At 35.8% G+C, this 22,394-nt stretch overlaps 1 pseudogene; it reads left to right on the plus strand.

Annotated features, from left to right (window-relative positions):
* Positions 1-6,125: 6,125 nt before the first annotated feature.
* The window catches only part of LOC129236467 (tigger transposable element-derived protein 4-like), a 47,312-nt pseudogene continuing 31,043 nt past the window's right edge, over positions 6,126-22,394 (plus strand).

Here is a 22,394-nt window from a genome sequence, read left to right on the forward strand (position 1 = left end):
ACAAATTTTGTGCTGATAAAAAGTTAGTGTCAAGAAAACCTAACCATTTTATTACCATGGCAGACACGCACTACAAATTATAATTACACCAATAACAAGCCGCCGATTATAACATGCATTAAGCGTACAAAAGACACTTGTAATGGTGTTATGCCTGATGGAAATTAACAACCCGATGTTAGGGTCGATTTGCCCTATACCCCCACCCCATAAGTGGAAAGGCAAGAAGAATACTTGAAATGGCAAGCAAAATCAACAGAAGCTTCTTAAGCGCTTGCTACAAATATAGAAGCACAGTCTGTACACAGTAAGTATGTATGTGTATGTGTGTATGAGTGTGGCTACTTGTTTATTCGGGTAATATTTTTCGCTTTATAGACAACACAAAATATAACGGAATATTTAAACAGCATTTCTTAATGAATTCTTATTGCTATTGCTTTGTGCATAAATGTTAAGAATGCAGTACCTAAACTGAACAAAAACACTAAATCTCCCAATCCGAAGGAAACAACTATACTTTTCATGCACAAAAGGATCTTTAGACGTTTTCGTGTGCGGAAGGAATTAAAATTAAGACCAACAATAAAGGATGAAAGGAAAGCAACGAAAGTAAGGAGAGAAAGAAAAGAAAGGGCAGAAAGTAATTTACGTGTAATAAAGTGAGTCTATCATTGGTCCCCTTGAAATTGCTTGTCTTAGAAAACATGCATGTAACCTAAATTAAACACTTCTACATGTCCACAGAATCTTTATTCTCCATAATAACTTACACTAAAATTCAATACGACACTAAAGATGGAGATAGAGACAGAGAGATAGAGAGAGAAAGAGAAATATAGAACCGTAATAGTGGCAGCGTTGAAGCGGATGCGCATTAATATCAATTAAGGGGCCGATGTTTTGCAAAGGGTTACACAACTACTAGGCACGCTTAGCGGACAACGTTAGACACCCTATTAGTTATACTTAGTGTTGGTGTCCGCACTCGTATGTCACCATATGACATTATTTATTGGGGTGTAAGCAAGGAGAGAATAAGCGATTTTAAACTGTAGGTCCGACAAAACCAGCACAAATCAAGCACAATGTAGCGATTCTCCGTTGGCTCGTTAAGTTTTAAGGTACGAAAAATTCTAAGCTAACGAGTAGAGAAGAAATTAATTAAGTGTACCAGCGATAGCCAACCTAGAAAGGAGTGATAGTAAAGTCTTGAAGAAAAATGTTGTATACACAATAGAAAAATAGCAAAACTTCTTATATTAGCTGGGCTGCAGTGCTTAAAGGCGGGGGGCACACGCTCACGGGCACGCATACATATACAAACCAGCCGCTGTAGTATGTGTGTGTTGTTACGTATACGCGCTGCTGGGCAGTACCTACGGCATTCTGTGATTTTTGCGCGCCACATACTCACACCTACCCTTCTTATACACATACATATATACAGTAGCTGCAGCACAACTTCAGTTTCTGGCAACAAATGCTATTTTTTTATTGCTGCGAGTTCACTGCCTGTTGCATTGTTGCGCGACGACAATGCCAACGTCATTCTTGCCAACACTAGTGGTTTTTACTTCTTAGTGTTTTTGTTTTATTCTTTCGATCCCTTCACAAAACTTTTGTTTTTCTTTCACTCTTTACATTTACTTTTGTCTTTGCCTTGCCATACACGTGTGTAAGTACGTGTGTAATGCAGCCGACACTTTGTTGTTGACTTTGGCATTACAGTTCAATGTTTATTTTCGCGATTTGCTACTTCAACAAAGATTTCTCACATCTCATCACCACCAGAAAAGCGCACAGTGGTATGACCGCTATATATTTTTAGGCAAAAATAGAAGAATTGCTACTAGAATAATATAAATTTTGTTTAGTTCAAGCTAAATAAGCAAAATTCCAAAACTGTTTTAAGTCAGTCACTCCTTAGGGGTACCTCCCTTGGGCTCATATGATAAATATTTCTGAATACATTTTTTAATTTAAACATAAAAACAGAATATACCCACACGAAACTGGGTAGTTATGTTACTCTTATAAAAGGTACGGGCAGAATTAAAAATGGGTGAGATCGGTAAATAACCACGCCCACTTCTCATATGACCGTCTACTTCAAAACCACAAAAAAATTGAATATTTCAGCGATTAGAAAAAAGAAATTGCCAAATTCCATATTTGAATTGACTTCCGAGATCTCTATGCAAGGACCGTGTTTGAAAAAGGGGCCTCACTCCGCAAAGGGGTATAGCTTCATAAATTGTGAAATCATTAAAGCTTGGTGAGTAGTAAAGAAAAAGAGTCGGAAGTATGGAAATATTTTATTCATCCCAACTATCATTGTTTTAACTGAAGTAAGTCTCGCTTCAAAATCAGCTTACGAGGTTGACAACTGATATTCTTTATGACAAATTGGGATGATGCCATTAGATGATTCAAAACATTACTGATGTTCAAATTCAATTGCATTTGCTTGAAAACCCCATCTGTTCTCTTGTAATCTTTGTAACACGCTTCTTCTGCTTCCTCGCAGAAGACAGGGGGATCTACTGCTTCCTTTACGTCTTTTCTATGTACTAATACTTTATAGACGGAAATCAGGCATGTACTACCAGTTACTTTCAAGAAATTATAGTGTACGACACAAATTTTTTGAACTTCTCTGTATCTATTTTTTAACCGCGTGTTATTATCTGAAGAACAGGGACGGCGATCTGGCGACTGGCAGCCAGATCATGCTTAAATTATGAAGAGAATACTTCTTGAACTTGTTAGATAGTGACAAAAGTGCAAGTCACTGCAAACGTGAAGATCCCGATACCCCAATCGTTGACGACGGGACTTTCGTTCCGCTACCCGACAATGACGAGTTGAGAATAGTGATAACGATAGCCGAAGGATTTCAGACTTAATATCGCCTATAAGGTTCTAAAGAACGTATTGCGTGAAAAGCTGTAGGCCGCCATCAACCAACTGATTGAGCTTTAACACTGTGGCTTTAGCTGAGAAGTCCAGATATTCACAATACGCCAAGTCTTGAAAAAGACCCATGAAAGGAGAATCGACACACACCATATTTTCGTCGACTTCAAAGCTGCATTCGGCAGTACGAAAAGGGGTTATCTATTTACCGCGATACCCCGCAAAACCAATACGGCATGCAAAATGACGTTGCTTAATACAAACAGCGCCATCATAATTGGGAAGGACCTCTCCGAGCCGTTTTATACCAAATGAGATTTCAGACAGTGCGTCGCTGTCGTATTACTTTTTTAATCTGATCCTGGAAAAGACCGTGCGAGCCGCAAAACATAATCGCTCAGGCACAACTTTTTCTAAGAGCAACAATTGTGCACGTATGCCGATGGTATTGATATTAAGGGCCTTAACAGCCGCGCTGTTAGTTCTGCCTTCTCCAAACTGGATAAACAGGCAAAGCGAATGGGTGTGGTGGTGAACGAGCACAAAACGAAGTACCTTCGTATATTTAGGAACCAGCATTAACACCGATAACAATGCCATCCTTGAAATCCAACGGAGAATCTCTCTTGTCAACAAGTGCGACTTTAGATATAGTAGGCAATTGAATAGTAAAGTCCTCTCTCAACGAACAAAACTAACACTTTATAAAGTTAATAGTTTAGCGTGCGGTATTAGACGGTGAATTTTTTCTCATACCCCAACAGCACAGACTCTGAACCACAAAATCTGAGACTTATTTGTAGTAAGAAGAGCGAGAAGACCGAATAAACTTATTTTGGTTTCCAAGGAAAATAGCTATCTCTGTACTTTATAGTGCCTTTCGGGCATAATTTTTGAACGACTTACGTAAGATATGACATTTACTTCAAGTTTTTGAGAAAAAGTTGTATTTTAATAAAAAAATTCATATAAAAAAACAAACATTTTTTATTTATGCGCCACTGAAATGCATGAAAAATCTCAGCTGTTTGTACAGTACAATCTTTTCGTAAGTTCACTAAAATTTTTCCCGGCTGATATATTATTTTTGGCCTTACAAAATCGTGGATTTTCTTTAGTCAGACATTTCTCTTTAAAAATGTATTTTTATATTTTAGAAATTCAATGCTGTTTAGTTGCCACCGAAATCCCACTGTGCGACATATATACGTCCACCCTTTCAAACGCCGTTGTGTACCCAGACCGAAATTTTCTTGGCGAAACTTGTGTCAAGCAATACTTGAGACTGTTGCATGTTTCACATATGCGCGCCTGGGTGTATGTGTGTGGTTGTATGGTGCCTGTATAAACATTGGCAACATGTGCATTACAGCAGCTTAGAACAGTAAACAGCGTGAGGCCACAGCAGCCAGTAACTGGCTCCTATTGAACTTTTGTTTCACACGACGGCGAAGACGTTATGGCTGATGCGTCAATGAAAGGTGTGTGGTAATACATATGTAGTAAGGTTACGTCTTGTTGACCAACAGATAAGCACAAGCACAAGCACATATGAGACGAGAAAAAGAAAAAAGTATCTCAAGACCAAAGCAACAAGCAGTAGGAGGATCAAGAGAAAAAAGATACTCACATTCGCGTAGAAGGCAAGCAACGCTTATGTTTGAAGCATGTGGATTTTTGAAGCTGCTGAAATATCGGTGCCATTTATAAAATTATTTAATATATCAGCATAAATCTAACACTTGCTCAACACCTTTGGGGCAAATAAGAAGTTGGAAATCACGTTCGTAAATCTTTAAAGACCCAATCCACTGAAAACTGCTAGTACAAGGAAAAATAGGAAATTTTAGGTACGAATTTATTTTTTAAACTTAAAGTCAGTGCAAACTTTGAATGGAACTTCATTACCAGTTTATAGTACTTACATAGAGTGGAGGGCTCTTGCCATAACCTCCATTCATTAGCCCCTCTACATTTTTTTCTCATATTAACACCGTTGCAAAATTATTAGTACTATTACCAAATCCACAAAATTAGAAAAAAATTTATGGTATTTTTTCTTTGTTTTATGCGCCATATTAAAAAATATTATCACAGGGTCATATCTGATTTATATGTTCATAACCGGTTATATGGGAGCTATACTTTATAGATTAATATTCTGCTTGTGATAAATAAAAGTTGTAATATATTTCGTCTGGCGTTGCTCCATAATTTGGTAGCAGCTAACCTCCCTTAGCCTTAGCTCTTCACCTCTAAGCTTCTCTTGATGTCGTGTTGTAAGGAAGGACTCGGGTTCTATTGCTAACGAAGCCACCGCCTCTCTAGTCAATGCGTCCACTATTTCCTTTCCAGTTATACTCCCCAGTCCTGGGACCCATTTGAGCCGGATGCGATCGTACATTTCTAATAAACTCAGTGTCTCAACAGACTAAAGGAATAGTAAGTACTTAACCTCACTGGATGAAAATGCCTTGAATGCCAACTGACTGTCGCTCAGAATTGCAATTTGCTCAGGTCTAGGTTTATCACTGCACATAGACAGATGGCATACACCTCAGCTTGAAATAAGCTAGGAAAACTACCCATTTTGGAGTTCAAATAGTCTAAACCTTTTTATTTAATGCCACTAAAAAAAAATAATAATAAGAAAAACGCTTTGGTTAATTTTTGGTTTGATGTGAAATATTTTAGGAGGTGATTTTGAATTTTTTTCATAATTTCAAAATATTTCGGAAACGAAACGGTAAATAGTTTTGCGTAAACTTCTATTGGCATTTAAATACCAAAACATTTCAATAACCAAGTATTGTACAATAAAAGACTACTTTACTGGCGCTTATTGATTATCTGGAATTCATCAATAATAAAAGAATCTACTAGTGGCTTTGAAATAGTCGGCAAAGTCAACAGAGATCATATAATTTTTTAACTACACAAATTCAATGTTCTTAATTTTCTTAATGTCATAGCCAATAAAAAGCCTCGCACAGATGCGAGTGTAAGTAGAAATGGCAATAACTTCAAGTACTATGACGCATAAGCAAAGCGCAGTTCAAATATGTGTACGTAATATGCAGAGGCCTGTGATTGCACCAGAAAGTGGACGAAACGAGATAAGAGCCGGGCACACAAACAATACAAATGGCAATACAGAGAGGTTTCTTTCATAAACCCAGAAGACAATAGCGGCACACAGCAGAGGAATGCAAACACTTATGGCAAACTTAAGTGCGGAACAACAACAACAGCAACAAGTGGTATGGAAGAGAATAATAAAAGTAACAATGTTGCCTCAAAAGTTATGGAACTTTCTTTTACACTTTATAGAAAAACTCGGTGTACCATCTGCATCGAAATTAGCATATGCTTATTTGGCAAAGCAAACAGTTCTCAGCGATAACGATATAACCCCATATAAGTATTTCATCATGCCCATTCTATTGCTCGGGACACAAGATTGGACGATGACAACATCCGATGAGGGAGCGTTTGAGAGGAAGTCTCTGTGTAAGATCATTGCACGCCAGTGACGGTGAATATCACGGCTAAATGGAACAAAGAGCTGTATGAGCTTTACGACGAAGTGCAACGAACAAAGATCCACCGTCACCGTAGGCTGCAGGGTCATATCGCCGGAATGGATGCAAACGTTCCAGCTCTAGGTATTCAGTACAGTATCAGCTAGTGGTAGCCGGAAACATTAGGTGAAGAAGTACTTGTCTTAACTTGGTGAGTCCAAAATCGCCTTACACGCCAATCAAGAAGAAACAACAGTACTCAGAATATATACTTTTTGACCAAAAACAATACCGTTATTATGCCATAGATTTACCAGATACGCAAACTGCGACCTTTCCCTCTTCCAAAAATGGAAATACCCATGGATGGAAATACCCAAAAGTGATTTGAAGATTGAAAAAGTGCTGGCATATGAGTGCTATATTTCAAAAAAATTACTTTGAAGGGTAGAACGTAGAAGACATGGATGTATAAGTAATTATATGTACCTCGGAAAAATAGCTTATTTTTAAAAAAAAAACCTCGTATATTTTAAATTACTTTTTGACGCAGAAGTCAAAAGTAGTAGTACCAAGTAGGGATGACAATATTAAATTAAATTAAATTTTGATTACAGGAACCGGGGATTCAATTTTCAATTCGCCAAAAAAACACCTGTTTCATACCATACAAAAAAAAAAAATTGTGACGTGTACATGAAAATCGCCGATACACGTGTATTTTTATTTTTTTATCCCCTTTCCGAAAAAGTATATTTGGTTCATAGGACAGAATGTGTGTAACGCGGTGTTATATTCCACAGATTTGGAGATGCAATTCACCTTGCTCTTGGCGTTGAAAAATATCCAAAGAGATGTTGAATTACACTCTATATTCGATCGCATCAATTGAAAGTATTTTTTATATAGAAAATGGGAAAGTCTTTCGGAGTCCTTCGCTTTATCTTCTGGCGAAGCAGTCAATTTGAAATTTGTATGTAAGTTGTTGTACTTCATCAAGTATATATATTTCTTATATAGAAAAAGAAAAATACCTTCAAAATATCTCCTAAGCCTAATAAGAAATGCTTTGTCTTCTGAGTAAGCAATTAGTTTCAAATTTTAATGGAGTGTATCCTCATATCAATTCACATAATTTTGTGTGTCACATAATTTTGTGTGTATAAGTAAATTAAAACAAGTTTCTTGGAAATTCAGAAGCTTTTATTGTTATAAAATATTGGACAAACAAGTTTTTACTTTTTTTGATTCTATAGTTTAAAAATTTCGGGATCCCGTTATTGGCTTGTATTGTTTTATATTCGCAGAACCTGAAAATCACCGTGACTCCGGGGCTGGCATTCCTACTCCAAGGACAAAAATATATTTTTTTATAATCGGTGTAAGGGAAAAATTTACAATAAGTAGAAAATATTAATAAATCGGCTAATTTTAAATTTAAATGTAACGAAAAACAAACGCAATATTTTGAAGAAAAATTTCCTCTCCCTCCTTGTACGCAGACTTTAGCCACCGACTGTACAAAAGCAAATATTATATCAGGGAGATGACAACACTGCAAAAGTCGTGTTGAGACGGTGAAGGTGGGGTAGAAAAAAATTAAGAAAATTACGACAGGTAAAAAATATTTTACTCAAACAAAAAACGCAAAATAAATGAAATAAAAAGGTAAGCACCAGAGCAACGAGCGGCAAGTAGCAAGGTAAGCAACAAAAGTTGTGAAGAGTCGCTGTAATAAACTGCGAATAAAATGTAAGAAAAAGCAGCAAAAAACATAATAATATCAAGCAACAGAGGCAAATGTAAAAAATAAATATGAAACAATTTGAGGTAAGCTGCTACTAACCAACTCCATCTACAGCCCTTGGAGGCACCATACAAATTCCGATTCCGCCAGCAATTGAGGGGAGTATAAAAATACTTATGCACGCATATATTTAGGCTTGTACGAGTATGTTCCGCCACGTTGTACAAAGTGGGGGTAGTGGGTGGCTGTGAACGAAACGCGAATGACTGGTTCTTACATAAAAGTACGCGCGCAAACATAACTTAAATTATTAATAATAACAAAAGCCAACAGCGAGCAGCAAACGGAAAAGAGGAAATCAAAGAAAACAGGAAGGATGATGAAAGCACAACTGTTGTAACTGTTAGCAGGAAAGGCGATCTAACTGAAACCAAAAGTATACCATCATACAATAAGTTGCATCGAGGGCGACGCAAGATGTGATGAAGCGCTTTGGTCTAAGCCTTTACAGGTCGTTGGAAAAGCGGATGTGGATCGACAACTGTTTGCATAGCGAGTGATATGACAGCCGTTGGCTGGACGCGCGCCGGTGGGGTAAAATAATTTATATATGTACGCAGGCAGGTATATAGCGGAAGCAAGTGCTTTACAATATCTTTGCGCAGCCACTCAGGCGCGCACACACGCACACGCAACCATAAATAATACTTCACACAAGTGCACGCGCACTTAGTGAAGCATACTTTTGCGCGTTGGCTTTCGGTCAACTGACTGCTGGAAGCAGCAGCCGCATACAGCGTACGAGTATCACTATTGTTTTCTTTTATTATAACTACAGCAAAAAACGTGAAATAATATTTAATAGAACAATAAAATGCATACATACATACGTATATACAAATATGCGTGTGTGGTGTGTAATAACTGTTGCGTCGTGTGTTAGCATAGCCGCGTATTTTCTTGAGTTTTTACTTGCAGCGATTTATTAAAAATGCGCTGCTTTATGAATTCTTTTTGTTTTGCTTTAGTTTTTATTATTCTTTTTTTTTTTTTTGTACCTCAACTTGGTTTGCTTTAATGATTCATGCACGTGCGGTCAGGTGAACTTCCGCTGCTGCCCCCAAGGCAGTGTATACCCAGACTGGCACCGGTGTTAGCGAACTAGAAGTAAACGGTGTCCTACCGGTGGCCAAGCGAGCGACAAGAGCAAATATCTACATTTCGTTGGTTACTCTATACATTTATTAGCAAATAAAATAAAGCAAAGTGTAGAGAAAAAAGAATAAAGCAATACAGAAAAAAAGTTATAAAAATTAAATCTCTTTTCCTTCATCAAAATGTGACCTGCTGCTTGCTGTGATCAGCTGCGCGTGCCTCACGTCAGAACATGGGCTGGAATACGGACCATCACTGTGTAATTAGTACGAAATTTGCTGTGTGCATCAAAATGGGATCCCGAAGAAAGGAAAAATAAAAAAGCATTTAAAAAAAAAAGAAATAAGAATTAAAAAAAAAAAGCACACATTAAAAAAATTTTAAATTAAAAAAAAAAGATATATAAATAAAATATACACTCGCTTTCACAATAATAGCAGTGCAGTACATTAAGAAGCTATTTTTTTTTATTATTTCTTAGTTATTTAAAATTTTTTTCTACTATTATTTCTTTTAATTGTCTTACGTATTTTGTTCTTTAATTTTGTTTATTTTTCTGTAAAAATAAATCGTAATTATATGAGCCCAAGCTTCACACTTTGTGAATTTTTTTAATAAGTTCAACGAGTTTCATCCCACTTTCAAACTTTTTAATCAGAGTTTCTTTAAAAATGTAAAATATGTATATTTGTTTATACTAAAGGGTGGTTAAATTTCAAGGGCCGATGTTGAATGTGAACCACGCCTAAAAGTCAAGTTTTTTTCTGCCTTTCATTTGACATTCTTCAATTTCAGACTAACTCAATTTGAACCATGGAAAGATACACAATCGAGCAACGCGTTAAAGTTATTCATTTTTATTATGAAAACGGCCGTTCAAATCAAAATGCATATCGCGCACTTCGTGATTTTTTCGGTAAATTTAATCGTCCAAATGTGCGTACAATCGGAAAAAGTATGCAAAAATTTGAGCAAACCGGGTCTGTAGCAGATATGAAAACACCAGTGCATGCTCGCATTTGGGCGAATGATAATCCAAGAGTGATCGCCGAAAAACCAATGCACCCACAAATAGTGACTATTTGGTGCGGTTTATGGGCCGGCGGCATAATTGGGCCGTATTTTTTCCAAAATAAGGCCGGTCAGGCAGTTACTGTGGATAGTGTTCGCTATCGTGAGATGATAACGAATTTTTTATGGCCCGAATTGGAAGATGTGGATGTGGACGATATGTGGTTTCAACAGGATGGTGCCACTTGTCACACAACTAACGAAACAATGGCTCTTTTGCGTGAAAAATTTGATGGCCGAATAATCTCACGTCGCGGCGATGTCAATTGGCCGCCAAGATCATGTGATTTGACACCATTGGACTTCTTTCTTTGGGGTTATTTGAAAGAAAAGGTGTACGTCGATAAGCCAGCAACAATTCAAGAGCTAAAGGATGAGATAATTCCGCACATTAACGGCATAGAACCTCAATTATGCCTCAACGTCATCGAAAATTTGGACCATCGGATGGAGGTGTGCCGTCGAGGCCATTTGTCGGCCATTTGGCCGACATTTTGTTCCATACGTAATTGAGCCATGCCAATATTATCATAATAAAGGGAAATGACAATAATTTCCTAAAAAAATTGTACTTTATTCAAAATTGACACCGGCCCTTGAAACTTAACCACCCTTTACAACAAAAAGCTATATAGACCCATAATTTCACACTTTTTGATAAAATTTTTTAGAAAAATTTTTAACGTTAATTTTTGGCAAAGCAAAAATTATATGACTCAAAGCTTAAAATTTGGTACAACATTTAGAAAACCCATTTAGTTTTTATAAAAATTCTAGGTAACCAGTTTTGTAGCCCATTGAATTTTGATACAATAACAAGCAAGTTTGAAGTTGCTCAAAAATCGCATTGATTTTTGACATTTTTTATGTGTTTTGCTAGCGGTGTGCCGAATTTTCTCCTCCAGCATTTGTTATATGGCAGCAAATATATAACACCGTCAAAACAAAAAAAAAAAAAATTAAATATCAGCGTGAACCAGTCTCTTTAAACTCATACCATTTTAAGCCGAAATTGAATGGGTTACAAAACTGCATACTCAGAATCTTTCTACAAAAATTGTAAAGTTTATACAATGTTGGAAATACGGTTTATGCTGTAGTGTGAACTAACTATCATCTATAAATAAACTACCTAAGACAAGCTATAAACATTAATTAAATAAAAATATGCAAAATTCGTTAAATAAAAAACAAAACAAAAATTATTAAATAAAAAAATTATAAAATAAAAAATAAATACATAAAAAGAATAATTTAATAAAAAACTTGTTAAATAATTAAATTAACAAAACAAAAATACGTAACATAATATATTAATTAAATAAAAAAAATAAAATTTCAAAATATTAAAAAATATATAATAATAATTAAATAAGCAAAATAATTAAATTTAAAAAAATAATTATAATAAAAAATAACTAAATTTAGAAAAATAATAACAAAAAATAATTAAATTAAAAAAAAAAATAATAATAAATAACTAAATGGCGAAAATTGTGCAATATGTCGCACTGCTATTATTGTGAACACAGCTGTATATGTATGACCAACGAAATAACTCTTACACCATTCCAGCTGCTTCAACAGCACTTTCTCCAAACTTAATGCACACAGCTGCTTACGGCCTTAGTCGCCACCAAATAGTCCTGTTATTAATCATGCGATTTTTAGGAACGTGAAGCCGTTAGCAGAAAATAATGCAAAGCACAGCTGAAATGTTTTATTTGAGCATTAGCCTTTTGTCTTAGCCCCTTTCGCATGCCCATGTCTGGGGTGGTCTGTAAGGGAAGGTGTGTGAGTAGATCCATTGCAAATACTATAAAGTACGAAGAAAACGGGGTTAATTGGTGTTGTTGCGCATTAAACGCTTTCAATAATTACTATTAATTCGATTTATTGAGGTGTGCTTAGTTTTTAATCATCCCTTTAATTATTTGTTTATGTCGCGTTTCATTTGCCTTCGAACCCATCTCCATCTCCGACATTTTTGCTGTGTCAATGGATTTCAATTGTAGAAAAAATATACCAAAACACCACAAAACAAATGTTTTGGTACATATGAATGTATGTATGTACGTATGCACTTATATGTATATTAGGGTGGTCCAAAAAAAATTTGTATGCTGCCGCCCCCCAAAATAGTAAAGAATGAAAAATAAAAAGACCCGTATTTTTTTTTTAATCAGACCATATTTAATGGTGCCGCCGGGGCTTTGAAATATCCCATGTATTTTGCATGGGAAAAAAATACTTTTTCGTAGATTTCATGTAAAAACCTGGAAAATGAATATATTTTAACCGGATAACTCAGTTTCTCTTCATAATTGGTCAGGGAATAACAACCAATTATGAAATAATTAATTTTTTTTGTATTAACTATTTTCATAAAAGTAATATAAAATATTGTTTTTCGATTTTTTCTTAGATTTTCGTTTTATGGGGGCTTTTTGGGGTTCTATAAAAAATAGTTAATACAAAAAAATTAATTATTTCATAATTGGTTGTTATTCCCTGACCAATTATGAAGAGAAACTGAGTTATCCGGTTAAAATATATTCATTTTCCAGGTTTTTACATGAAATCTACGAAAAAGTATTTTTTTTCCCATGCAAAATACATGGGATATTTCAAAGCCCCGGCGACACCATTAAATATGGTCTGATTAAAAAAAAAAATACGGGTCTTTTTATTTTTCATTCTTTATCATTATGGGGGGCGGCAGCATAAAAATTTTAATATAAATTTTTTCCCATGCATTTTTGGACCACCCTAATGTATATACATGCACTCACATAAATTCTTTACACACAAATTGAGGCTTAAATTCGCTCGCTATCGTACACGAGAAAGAGGGTGGAAGCCTTGCAGCTTTATAGGCGATTTACAATCATAAACATTCTTTTTCAAATTTCATGCTTCAATTAATTGGAATCGCTTATAGATGGACAGTGGCAAAATAATCCTTTGAGATGATTTGCATAAATAAGTCACAGTTCAACTACTTTGGAAAAGAAAAAACTCTTCAGAGTTAAGTGCAGAAATAAATATTTAATCCACATGTGAACGCGGTACTGTTTTCTCTTTTTAGTTTTTTTTCTTGATTTAAACTAAAATCTCCTTTTACTATAGATACAAGATAGCGCAAACTTAATCAATCAATGAAATGGAGATATTTTGAGTCATGGGAATCTTTATTTTGACCCTTACGCACTTCATTGCCTGTCTGTTTGTGTATTGCAACTTTTTACTCACAAATGCAAATATGACTGATGTACGACGCCTGTTGCAAAAATTACAAATCTATCGATAGGATGATTAATTTCGCGCCACCTTGGTTTTCACAAATATTAACCATATAAGCTACAAGCGTAATTACGGAGGTAGTTCTTAAATGGTTTGGCTGCCTGTAGCCTTAACGTCAAGTCACAAATCTGATCTTTAACTACAAAAATCAATGTGAGTGCAATTGTGTAGATCTTCTGGATAATAACTTTATTTCATTAGGTTTGCAGAGAACTTCCATGACGATAACTGGGCATTCCAGCAGGACAAAGCGCCCGTTCATGTGGCGTACGTACCAAGCCATTTTTCGAATCCAGCAATAAACCATTACAGCAGCAGCCAGCACTGAGTTCTTACCTAAACATTATAGAGGATATGTCGGGTATACTATTCTCTGCTAAAGTTTCAATAAAGTGAAGAACCGTTGATCAATAACCGCATATTAACTATAACAGGACTTGAAAATTCAAAAGACCAATCTAAACACTGTCAGCCATCAAAATGGAAAATAATAAGTGGGATAAATCGGATCTTGAAAAACCTCATACATTTGCTCGTTACTTACACCACAGGAAGTCGAACCCTCGCTAAACACTGCACAAAAAATTTAAAATTTTATTTCCAGGGCTGAATCCCACACAAAATTCATCAAACGCACGATTACTGGAGACGAGTACGACACGCAATCCAGACATCAAGCGAGTCAGCGGAGAGCTCCGAATGAAGCAAGACCGAAAACAAAAACTTCGTTTTCAAAAAGAAAACAATACTCACGGTTTATATTTATTACAACGGCATTGCATATAACGAATTTTTGCCAGAAGGTCATATAGTTAATAAGGAATATTATTTGGGCCTTATGAGATGCTTACATGAAGCAATCCGCCAAAAAGGAAAAAATTTGTGGAAAAACAACTGGTGGATTTTGCACCATGGTAACTTACTGTATCACAACGACATCGTTAGCTATGAATTTTAGTTCAGGAACAAAACGAATACCATCCAACAGCCATCGCCTTCACCTGATATGGTTCCTTTCGGTTTGATCGAGTGAAAAAACCATTACAGCCGAAAGGAAGTAATGGAAAAATCGGAGACGGCTCTGATGATCATACCGAAAATAGACTTCCAGAATTGTTTCGAGAGTTGAACCAAATACTGGCATAGCTGCGTTGCAGTTGACGGGGAGTACTTTGAAGGCGATAATATCGCATTTGAGCAATAAACTTGTACTTTGGATTTTCTATTATTATAGTCAGGGAACCTTTTGATCAGGGTGGTATTACAAAATCTATTTAGATATATCCCACTATGAGAAAACAAGAGAAATAAAATTGCATGCTAATGATTTTTCAAACTGACCTTAAGTTAAAAATATTTTCATTTCTTTTTTCATATTTTCTATGAAACTCAAGTTATTACACCTTTTTATTTCTTGCTGAAAATACTCGTGTGAAATAAATATTAGTTTTGTTTAATAGAACTTTTGAAGAGTTAAAAAAGTCTATCTTGTCATTTTACTATTTAAACTAATTATTTTAAGGTGAATGCAAAAATAATTATTCTACGAATATATAATGCAGAAATTAAGATGTAATCAAGGATATACATAGTGCTTGGTATTTAAAAAACTGTGTGCAGCATCCAAATTTTGTGATTTTTAGCTAGGAGACTTGTAAACATTTTAATTTTAATTTTTTTTGTAAATCCATAATTCCATTTGGCTTGGTGCAAGAAAGTGTTTTTTTTATTTAATTGTGACGCTAAAAGATTAGTTTAATAGAAAGAAAATAATTTTAATTACAACTATTAATAAATATCTATTGTTTTAAATAAATTAAATATTTAATGAATTTTCTTGTTTTTCCATTGCGCCCGCCTAGCAGAGGGCTCTTTGTATAACAACTGCATTCCTCATCCGATTTTCTTCGAAAAACACACCGCAAATTATTACTAAATATACTGTTAGAAGTCGGGTAGGTGCGTGACTACCATTCGGAATTCACAGAGAGAACGTCGGTTCGAATCTCGGTGAAACACCAAAATTAAGAAAAATATTTTTCTAATAGCGGTCGCCCCTCGGCAGGCAATGAGGCAATGGCAAACCTCCGAGTGTATTTCTGCCATGAAAAAGCTCCTCATAAAAATATCTGCCGTTCGGAGTCGGTTTGAAACTGTAGGTCCCTCTATTTGTGGAACAACATCAAGACGCACGCCACAAATAAGCAGAAGTGTATGCGCCAATTTTTTATTTTATTTTTATTAGATAAAATTTAAATAATTAGCGCGACCTGCATTACATCTCATTTCCCTAGCCAAATCAAAAATGTGTTAGTCAGAGAGGTGTTTGGTTGGTCAATTAATGCCTCAGATCCATAAATGCATAAACACAGGTGTAAATTTCTCTTACAATCATTTATCTAAATTTTGTTTTTAAAGGATAGTAAGGCATCTCCCCAAACATGATTTATTAATTGTAAAAGAACTCAACTTAGCCTATTTGTAAATCATTATTCTCACTACATTCGTAAAAAAGGGTCGACCAATTAGCTAAGCATTGAAAGTTGAAACAAAAAAGCGAAAACAGGATCAAATACACAAAATATGGCTAACGAGTATCATAAAATCACCAGACAAAACAAAAAACCTTCAAAAAAAAAAAAGCCCAACAAAAAATACAAAACTAGGACACGAGCGGTCAAGCACTTTAACCGAAATTGATTAATTCAATTCAATTTAGGCTACACTTAATGTGCCATCATTAGTCTTTTCGACTGGACAGGATGTCAACAACAACAAAGAAACACATTTTTTTCTCACCAATTGTACCAATTTGCTGCAAAGTTTGTCATACTTGTTGCGCGCAGAAATTACAAGTTAGCTGCAGACTGGAGAATAAGTGCACTAACAAAAACAAGGAAAAAAAACCACAAAAGAAGCAGGAAAATACGCTTGACAGCCATGAAACGATAAAAGGGCAAATCCAAACACCAATGACGGGTAAAAAGGAAAATAATATAGGAGACGGAGGTAAGAGGCGGCTGCAGATGTGGATGTGGAGTAACTGATTACTAAAATTGGTGAGAAAAAAAAGGATATTTATCTTGTTGCCATTGCTTTTACTAACTTCATGCTATGAATTGTGGTCGTGCGAAACTTATGACTAGCATTGGACAGTGGAAAAAGAGAACGGATAGACGGCAAACGGTAGGTGTTGCAAATTGTAGCCACTACAAACTGACTGCCCCATTTTCCTTTAAGCCACAGCCAAGCAGCCGCACTTTGGCATTGCACAAAGGAAGTGTCAACAACAGCTGAGCCTTGCTTGACCAGTTACCAGGCTGAATGACTTGCCTGACTGGTTGGTTATTAATTTCTGCGTATACCATTACACTGGCATAGCCAACGAAAAAAAAAACAAATAAAAAAAAATCATTCCCTTAATGTTAACAAAAGCTGCTGAGTGCTGCGTAGTTGCTTAATGTGGCGTTGCCACTCGGTTTATGTCATGCCAGTATGTGCCCTCACACATACGTACATAGTTTCCATGGCACGGTATTACTTTGGTTGAGACTGAGCAGAAAATGGTGAAATGTATAAAAAAAATGGAAAAAAGCAAACTAATTTTTTAGCAACAACTACCACTGACAACAAAAAACACACCAACAGAATGGAAATCAACAGCATAGAGTAAAATAACAACGCTTGGGAAATGGCAGACGGCAGCTATGGGTGAGTTACGCGCAGAAAGAATCATTTGTAAATCCTGCTTTGGAACAAATTAAAAACACATTTATATTGGTTAAGAAAATGTATTCTCAAAGGTAATATTAAGTGCAACAAGAGAAAATAAAGTAGGGCAGAAGTGAGCAATGTGAAAGGACACGGCTAGTGATGAGCGCAAAAAAGTTTTTAACTTAAACGACGTATTGCTGACACTCTAACTAGTATACCCAGCCATGAGCACATACTTTAGTACACTTAGTTTTCTGATATGGAAAAATTATTTTTTCTTAAAAACTCATACTAGGGTTGCTTTTATATTCTGTGTCTTTGCAGCACTACTTACATAAGCTTACAAATAAGGTTCCTGCTTACAAGCTTAATTTTTTCTCATTCATTCGAATTAATTCCTGAAAATTTTTGGTGTGATGATTCATCAACATTTTCCTCGAGACAGGAGTGCATTGATCAATGTTCTTCGAACTTTAACTTTTGAGCCCCACATTTCGTCACTATCAAACGCTGGATCAACGAGTTCCAACGTGGCCGTCGATTCTATCCGGCCGTGGTTTTACCAGAAACAATCGATGCTGTGCTTGAATTAATAACTCAGGGTTGTCATATGAAATATCGCGAGATAAAGGCACCCTTGGGTCTTAGTGGCACATTAGTGGGACCAGCATACATTCAATTTGCATGAATATTTGATCATCAAGAAAATTTGTTCTCTCCAATGATGCAAAAACGGATTCGTGTCGATTGGTGTAAAGGTGTAAATGTTGTAGCCGCGGTTGTTCACAGCATGTCTATGACATCATAGCAGGTCACGAATCTTGGATCTATGTAAATATATGAGCCGGAAACATAAACGCAATCGGCAGTGTGGGTGCTCCAAGGCGAGGATAATCCAACAAACTTTGTTCGCGGAAGAACACAACTCAAAGTAAATTGTCGCCTAGTTTGGGAGTGTTTGGAAAATCTGTAACTGTATGAGTACCGCTAGAGAAACTTAAACTAGTCAATTAAAAAAAAAAAACAATTATTTGTTTGCCTGAAGTTTTCGGAGAATTTAGAAAAATCATGCGCCGAAGACGAATCATCCTTCATCAAAACAAGGCGAGCTCTCACGTATTGAGCCACATAAGAGAGTTTTTGAGCACTCAATAGATCGAATTGATGCGTTATCCGTCTTACAGTCTAGATTTAGCACCAAGTGATTTCGTTTTGTTACCGAACATCAAAAATATAGTGCGAGTTCAACGTTTTTCAACTCTTGAATAAGCTGGTAACGCCTTTAAACAGCTCGTTTTGGAGGTATCGGCCCTCAGTGGCAAAAGTGATTCGAAAAACGGTTCAAGCGAATGCAGAAATGAATTAACCCTAATAACATAGTAATACAAACTATAGGTTTATGTCCCCGTATTTGCTGAAACCTAAAGGTAATGAAAATTTTCACCTCCCATAATCAAATCACAAAGGAATGTTTAGCCTATATATACTTATCATACATATCTTTTTTTTACAATACTGGCGATTGTTAAAATAATTGGAAAGGTTATTATATCTTACTATAGCTAACGATGCATCGATCGGTTTGTAAACGGGCGAAATATACGAAGGGGCAAGTTCATTTATTATATATCTCAAGGTTACATAAAGCTAAAACTAAAAGTTAGACTCTCACCCGTAGGCCCTCAATATAGCATACGTTTTTTTATTTATTTTGTATATTTCTGTATTTTTTGGGGCAAATTTATAGAGTTGTCTTAGTTCAGAAGTTACCTTACGAATATTCCAGGTTTGCTGCTTTTGCCATGCCCGCGATCTGCACTGGGTATTTCAACACTCAATAGCCTGATCCGGGTGCTAAGTGAATGTGGAATTCATTATCTAAGCCATTCTTTGTTCGCCAAAAACAGTGTAAATCAGTGGTTTTGCGTCGTGAAAACAAATTAAATTATAAGATAACGGGCAGGCTGAGAAAAAAACTTTTTTACTCGTACAGGTTCAGAAAATGTTAAAAAAATTAAATGTGTGGCTTGTGAGGGACTGCAAACTCAAGTTCATAGAAGTTCTTGCAAGTTAAGTTGATGATAAAATTAGTTTCTCGGACTCGACTGTATTTTTAGAAGAGGAATTTGTCCTATCTTCTAAAGGGTAAAAACTACTTCCTCTCCCTTTTATATATACAAGGTGATATTGTGCAACACTTCTATAAATTGAATAAAAATCATTTAAAAAAAAAAATAATCTCCCTTCTATGGTCAAAGATATGAAATTTTGCACAAACATTGTTGTACGGTTAGGTAGGTAGGTAGGTAGGTTAGATGGCAAGAGTACCCCAGGTACACTTCAAGTAGCACTTACCATAATGTGATACCTACCATTTGATACCATAATGTGGACCACTACCTGCGAAAAATTTTAGGGACGAGAAAACCTTATACAGCCATCCAGTGCTGTTGATGTAGTTGAAGAGGGAAAAAGGATCTAGGCTGGAAAATTCCTCAAGCCATCCCCAAAAGGCACGCTGAGTAAAATAAAATTTGGCAGTAATGGGTTAATAGCCTTAATAAAAAAATTTAATTGCGAGTCACAGATCCAACTTAACCTAAATTTCGATTATAAAACTGATTTCATTGACTCGTATCTGCTTTCAAAGCCAGTATGCCGTCTATGACTAGGCCGTAAGATATCAGAGCATATTCTACGAGAATGTTGTGATAGTTCTTGACGTTGAGCTAGCAGGCATTTGGGGCTCGTTAAATAAAAGAGAGATAAAATAAAATTGATGTTTTAACTGCTTGAAAAAATTTAAAAAACATTTTAGGTGCATACATAGATAGATTTAAGTGCGAATGAAGAAATACATTTATAAACACGAAGAGATATTTGGTTATTTAGTAAGAAACATTTCATGATGCAATTTAAGCACGATAATACGAAAGAATGAACTCTAGCAACCCTTTTGCAAAGCAACTCCGCCAATGGCCATGAATGTTGCACGATGAACAAAAGCAATTCGAATGCTGCATTGCAATGCACAGTAAATTCCCTAAAGCAATGCAATTTTCATAAATTACAGCGACCATTCAAAAGACGAATCACAAGCGATCTTCACGGCGAAAGGGCAAACGAAAAATGTTAGAAAAGTGGGGTAAAAAAAACAACACCGGCTCTATCACTTCAAACGAGCATGCATTTCACTAAGTTGCCAACAATGTGTCATTTACAATAACAAACATTTTCACATTCAATGTCACTTCTAGATGGAACCATACGGCCGGTGGGGTAAGCGAAAATAACAACAACATTACCACACTAGTTCTACTACCTCTATAGATGTCCTTAAACTGCTTAAGCTCCATATTTTCGCTCAAAATAGAAAAGTGTTGCGCCATCAGTCGCCGGAGGAGACGTTAATGAGCGACCATTAAGCGGACAATGCGGTTTCCTGCGTTTTACGCGTTCTGCGATATCTTTTCAACGCTAAGTTGTGTTATTCAAAATAGATTTATGTGCGCACCGGTCGTTCGCCAAGCACCGCATTGGAAGTGTGGGCGAAATAGATGTTTGCGCAACGTAGTATTCAATTCTACAAGTATCTTCAAGTCTCGCCTAAACATACACACACGCACAAACACATATAAACACATTAAATAAAAGATCTAACGCATTTATCAAAAACACTCACAATTGTTACAAAGCGTTACCCTCACCGCCGCCACCTATATTCCTCCAGCCATAAATTGCACTTGTCTTTCCTCAGCAAATGAGAAAAATGAGGCAAAATGGGGCAAAAAAAAGCGAGTTTCCAAAATTGTTTTGCACCCCATTCAGATGTGGCACACTTACACTCGTAGTAAGCGGGTCTGTTTACCTTATAACCCCGATTACTCATAAACCCCACCCACCTCACACCCACACTTCCAGCCATTTAAAAGATACTTCATCAGCGGTCATTTTTTATGCGCTTAGTCGTCGCTGGTTTCTTATCATTCAATGTGACATCATTATTTTGTATTTTGTGGCATGAAAAGAAAAGAAAGAAAAGGAACCAACAAACCACCACCGCCAAAAAATTTGTTACCAAAGCATGCAGTTAAATATCATTAAAAAATGATCACCCTATGTTATTTTGTTTTATTAATGTCAACTGAATGGTGATGCGCATTTACATATATTGAAGCCTGGCAACTGCTAGTGTTTGTACATACTTAGATCCTACCACTTGATTTGCAGCACTGAAATATTGTATATTTGCCCATTTATTTGCACGCACTTTCACACTCACTTAAGGGGTAACACCACTGTACACGCGTAAAATAAACACGATTTTTAAAGAATTTTTTTGTATAGAAGGAAAGGGGAAACAATCACTCTGATTTGGGAAGTTATTACTTATATACTAAAATACAAAACTACAAAGTTTGATCGAAAAATTGTACAAAATGGCGGCATTGGAGACTTTTTTGTAATGTGGTTTCTCTTGAAGGAGCTCCGCGGCACGCAGCACAGAGGGTGCAAATTTTAATCTGGAACAAAGAAACATTTTTTTTCTTAATCTAGATAAGAATAGCTAGAGAAACACGTAGGGGATTTAAAAAATATTTATTTTTGTGGAATTAGCAAGCATTTGAAGGAAAAAACTCTATTTTGGACTAAAAAAACGGCACTTAAATAATTATAACAATCGTTTAAATTAATTTATCGAAAATCCCCTACGCTCTTCTCTTAAGAAGGTTTATTATATTATTATACAGACGTAGTGAAAAACCTGATTAAAAATATTTAAAATTGTTTGAGTTATGCTGCGTGCCAATTTCAGAGGAAAACGCGTTTAAAGTTTGGAAATTTGGAGAAGTCGTTAGGTAGCAGTCACTAACGCTTGGCTAAAAGCTTAAAATATTTATGAAATATACTTCGGTAACGTATAAAACTTTTTGTTCTGTATTTTAAAAGGTTCAAAGAATTTT

The sequence above is a fragment of the Anastrepha obliqua genome, chromosome 1 (genome assembly GCF_027943255.1).
Source record: "Anastrepha obliqua isolate idAnaObli1 chromosome 1, idAnaObli1_1.0, whole genome shotgun sequence".
Classification (NCBI taxonomy): domain Eukaryota; kingdom Metazoa; phylum Arthropoda; class Insecta; order Diptera; family Tephritidae; genus Anastrepha; species Anastrepha obliqua.